Consider the following 5,758-nt stretch of genomic DNA (forward strand, 5'->3'; position numbering starts at 1 on the left):
AGTTGTTGCATCGAGGCGGCGGATCAACGACCGAAACCTGGCCGCATACGCCTCCACTTCTTGGTTCTTCTGTTCCAGTTTCCCCAGTTTGGCCAGGACATGAACACGGGTCTTGTCCTCCCGAAACCGGAGCAAAAAGGCATCCCGCAGTAGATCAAACGTGGCGAAATGGGTAGCTCCATATTGCGCGATCCATACTGCCGCCTGCTTCTGCAGTGTCGGGATGAAAGTCGCCATCTTCATAAGATCTGTCGCCTGCACTGGTGGAGCCGTATTCACCATCCATGCCATCTCAAATGACAGTATATGTGCATCCGCATCCTCCTTATCCCGTCCCGAAAACTTGGGGTACTTCACCGTCATCCTGGGTACCAGTGGTGGAATAGCCGCGCTACTTACCGCCGGAACTCCACCCCCGCCTCCGCCTCCACCGCCTCCACCTCCCCTACCGGGATCTGGTGACGGACTTGGGGCTCCGCTTCCTGCAGGCACACCACCCCCCCGTCTCCTGGGACTCGGTGGTGGGGAATTCCGCAACGGTGACGCTTCGTCTTCCGGAGGAGTACTTGTTAAATCGAACGGGCTACTGCGTCCGGAGGATTCGCCTTCCTCCTGAACACCGGAAACGACTGGACCTTCCTCTCCTGGGATCAGCGGAGGTGTGTCAGAGCGGCTACTACTCTCACTATCCGTGAAGAAGCCGAAGAGAAGATCACGTTGAGCCACATATTTGTCATGCCGTTCCTCGCGGGTTGTACGTGCCGATACTGGAGTTGCAGGCTACCGAGGCCGTTCCGGAGAGCGCGATGTTCCCCCTGGCGCACTCCCAGCGTCATTCATGCGCTAGTCCATGCACCGAGGAATCAGAGTATTACAGATGGGGAGCATCCAACCTCTCCGGGGTATCCACCGCGACAAACATGGAAATCTTCCGTGGTCGCCAAAGTGTTAGCCCTCTCTACTCTGAAGACTAACTCGAAACGCACTACTGCGACAGATTTACATGCGTAATCGTACTTCAGAATTGCGTATGAAAATTCATAGAGTAGAACAGTGATCGACAGAATCATTCATGATAAAACAATAAGGTAGATGCAATAGAATCTCTGTATTACATTTCTCCGAGCAGTACAAGACCGTACTCTCTGATACATAGCACTGATCCTTGCTCCGATCCTCATCAATGAGCCCCCTGAATGATCGCTCTCTTCTCTCTTATCTAACCGGCACACATAACTCCTTCACGGTTGCCGTGATGGTTGCCGTGCCTATTCAGTTCTCCGCCTAGTCCTAGAACTTCCGTCTTTTCATATCTTACTATAAACTAGATACAACGTATTAATGATAATGATCTAAGGACTAATGATCTAAGGACTCCCCCCCTAGTTCCTCTTTGCTGTTGCTGCTTTTGCCCTTAACACAAAGCAAGGGAGGGAGGGAGAAAGAGCCAGAGGGAAGGAGCAAGGGAGCAAGGCACGGGAGGGAGGCAACACGCAGGAGGGAGGCTATGCGAGCGAGGGACAGAGGGAGCAGCGAGGTGACGGAGGCAAAGCGAGGGAGGGAGGGAGATAATTAAACTCGTGAAAATGAAAGGCTCCTAGACCCCTTTCATCGATGAAAGGGGTCAATTGGCCTTTCATTTTCGTGAGTTTAATTAAGAAAATGAAAGGCTAATAGACCCCTTTCATTGATGAAAGGGGTCTATTGGCTTTTATATTTCTTAAGGGCTTTGGCTTTTATATTTCTTAAGGGCTTAAAAGGCCGTTTCGTCGATGAAAGGGGTCTATTGGCCTTTTAAGCCCTTAAGAAATATAAAACCCAAAGCCCTTAAGAAATATCGATGAAAGGGGTCTATTGGCCTTTTATATTTCTTAAGGGCTGTGGCTTTTATATTTCTTAAGGATTGCCAGAGACACCCCAAGAAGAGCAAGGTCTACAAGGGAAAACAGACCACTAGCTAGATTGACATATGCTCAAAAAGCAAAAGCAATTTAGGTTGAAACTACCAATTATTCTCTTATGACTACCATCATGGCTATAGGAGAGTCAGTGTACTTCGAAGTCGCAGTTGATATGCCAAAATGGCAAACTTCTATGAATGAAGAAAAGTATTTTGCTAATCTATGATACATGAAGTCTGATGCAGATCATACTCCCTACTATAAAGTTCAAGGGGAAGATATTACTATTGCACTTTTGTACTTAGATGATCTGATTGTGACTAGAAGCAGTGATAGGTTGATGAAGAAGTTGAAACAAGACTTATCTGTAGAGTTCAACATGAAAGATCTTGGACTTATGCACTATTGTCTTGGTATTGAGTTCTGTAGAGCTTCAAAAAGCCTCTTCATGAGTCAGCTACAATATGTTGACAATCTTTTAAAGAAGTTTCATATGGCAAATTGCAAGATTGCAATAGCCACTCCCATGGAAAAGAGTTTGAAAATTACAAAAGACTAAAAAAATCCCACAGCCAATGATAGATACTATCGGCACCTCATCAGATCTCTTATATACCTAACTATCACATGGCTAGATATTTTTTAATGCAATAAGCTCATTAGCACAGTTTATGGCAAATCCAAAACAGTCTCACTAGAATGCAGCCAAAAGAGTCTTGAGATACATCAGAGGTACAACACAATTTGGAATAGAATACAGAGGAACTCATCCAAGGTTACATGGATACCGTGACGATGACTATGCCCGAGATCATGAGACCAAAAGATCCACACAGGGATACGAATTTTTCCTTGGCAAAGGAGCTATATCATGGTTATCAAATAAACAACCAATTGTTTCTTTGTCTTTAATAGAAGCAAAATATAGGGCACTCACAACAGGTGCATGTGAAGCTATATGGGTTAGAAGACTATTGTCAGAAATAGATTACTTTGATGAATCAAAGCCAACATCAATATATTGTGATAATCAATCAGCTCAAGCATTGGCCAAGAATCCAATATATCACTCTAGGACAAATCACATTGATGTCAGAGAGTAATTCATTAGAGAAAGAATGAACTTACTTGGTGACATCACATTGCAGCATTGTGATAGCAAAGAGAATGTTGCAGACATCTTTACCAAACCACTTGGAAAAGAGCTTTTTGAGAAGCACCAATAAGCTCTTGGTTTGATGCAGAGGAAGGAGATTCCTATTAAAGGGGTGTGATGGAATGTAATGCTCAACACTTCTTGGATTCCCTAGAATCATCATCTTGAGTGAAGGCCTACCTAATGATGTTGATCTTGAGGGAAGGTGTTGAGAAACCATCTCTACATCATGTGTTCAATATTGTTCCTAGCACTAACACATAAAGTGCTATAAAGGAAAGGGTTAGATGCCCTAACCCTAACGATAAAGGGGTTTGTATATATTCTACATTTTCAACTAAATCTAGTGTATAGTTAGTCATTTGTGGTGTGCTCTCTAGCCGTGCCCTCTCTCCTCATCACCACTCTTCTCCTCTCCTCTCTCCATATTTTGTTAGCAAGATCTTTTGTATTTTTGATGTGTCTACTAAAACGTTTACGATGCTACCTTTTACTACATATTGACCATTAAATCGAAGCTCTCTTATTTGTGAGAAAGATACTCTTGGAGAAACTAGTCATTCTTCTATTTCATGTAAAATGCATACTTCTTGTATTAATTTGGTTGATTCACAGATATTTGAGTAGGAGTAAAGTTTTTAGGTAACCTATTTTTATGTATAACCATTCTACATTCTTTGCATACACAGTACTCTTTCTCTTTATATAAATTGAGTAAGCTATGTCCCATTTCAATAATCCATTCAAAATCCTTTTTCTTTAGGAAAGAAGTTTTTTAAAAAAAGTAAGCATTCACATGGGAAACATTCATGGCATGGTGGTGTGTCTTTAATAGACTTTCTATATTTTAAAACCTTTTTAGAAGGATTGCCAAACATTATTTCATACCTTGATTTATCTATATTTTCATTTGTTATAATAGATCTTTTCCTTTTCTTGGATTGTGTTTGAATTGTTTGTTTCTCTTGAATTTGGTGTGCTTCTACATGTTTGAGTTATGAATCATGTTTATCTTTCTTGATCTCTTGGACTTCATGTATTATTGTATGTAAAGGTAATTGTGTAGATGAGAAAGTATTTTGAAAATTGTAGCTATACTTCTTAGACCTTTTCTTCATTGTTGTCACTTATTGTACTAAGTTGATTGTAAATGATTTCTCCAAAAGTTTTTTTAATTGAAGTCCTTATGAAACATACATGGGAAGATAAACATGTTTGGGTATTCCATAACCAATTGTACTACTTTTTGTTTACAAGTAGATATTAAGCTTTCATATTTCTTATAATTAAAAGTATTATTGTTATTGTGATATATTTCTATTTTAAAACTATAACTTTCAATCATTTGAGCATCCAAGGGAGAAAACATGACATTATTATCCTCTAATATTTTAAAATAGTCCTCCATACATTTTATTTGAGGGTACAATGTAAATATGTAATTACTTTTCATCCATTCCTCATAGTTTGTTTTATCAACCCCAACATTTGAGTGAATATCATGTTTGATGTTATTCATGATATCTTTCCTTAATTTCTCTTTGGTTATATGAAAATTTAAAAATTATGAGAAACAAGTGAATATACATTTGTTATTTGGAAAGTCTTGTATAAAAGAAGAATGTATATCAAAATGTGTATTGTCTATTGTCATATCTATTTGATGATGTACAAAAAATGGTCTTGTGACATTGAAGTTTAAATAAGATGGTGCTAAATGTTGGCCATTTTTAGAAATCCAAACTTCTTGATATGAGTCAAAGTTGTGCTTTCACATAGTGATCTCAAATTCTATCCAACAACCTGTAAATTTGAATTGAACAACCCACAAAAATTAAGTTTTGTATCTTATGGATTGATTGAAGAACTTAAGGAAAAAAAGGAAAGAGGGTTGAAATTCTTTTCAATTTATTGAGAGATATTAAAACAATAGAAGTGAATCCAATTGAATGCAATGAACTTTGAAATGTAAACTATGCTTCCAAAAAATCATAAGCACAAATTTCAAATGTTAACATAGCAAAAGCAAAAACAACTTGGAGAATAAATTGCTATGAGTGAAGGGAGTAAAGTAAATTTAAGTTTATTACTCAATAAAAGTGCTATAAGAGAAGGGAGCAACCAAGTCTTCTTGCTCTAAGTCTTAATAATTTCTGAAGTAGTCTTTGAACATGCTGCAATGGACAAGCATATAACTCCTTCAAAATATTGTGTTGCAACCCAATGAGCATAATATACTCAAAGACTCTTTGGAAACAAAAAGTCTCTCTCTCTCATCCAAAAGATTCACATCTTATTATAGAAAATTATAATCAAAGTTAGAGGGGTGCATGAGAAAATCTGATTCGTTGTCGATCCAAGTATTGCTATTCCAAATGATCTTTTATTAATACCCAAAATTTCAATCATACAACATTTTTGAAATGCATTTTAATTATCAAAAAATGAAAATTTTGCTTAATAGTAGAAAATCACATAATTTTATCTCTCATAGCACTTCTCCTTTTGCATCCCCAGTACTCCTGGTAGAGAAAAACGATGGTTCATACCGCATGTGCATTGACTATAGAGACTTGAATAAGGCAACTATCAAGAATAGGTTTCCAATCCCCAGGATAGATGACCTATTGAATGGATGCTCAATTTTTCACTAAGATTGATTTAAGGTCAGGCTACCATCAAATAACTATGAAACAAGGAG

The sequence above is a fragment of the Dipteris shenzhenensis genome, chromosome 1 (genome assembly GCF_047967505.1).
Source record: "Dipteris shenzhenensis isolate YYH24624 ecotype China chromosome 1, Dip_SZ_1.0, whole genome shotgun sequence".
NCBI lineage: Eukaryota > Viridiplantae > Streptophyta > Polypodiopsida > Gleicheniales > Dipteridaceae > Dipteris > Dipteris shenzhenensis.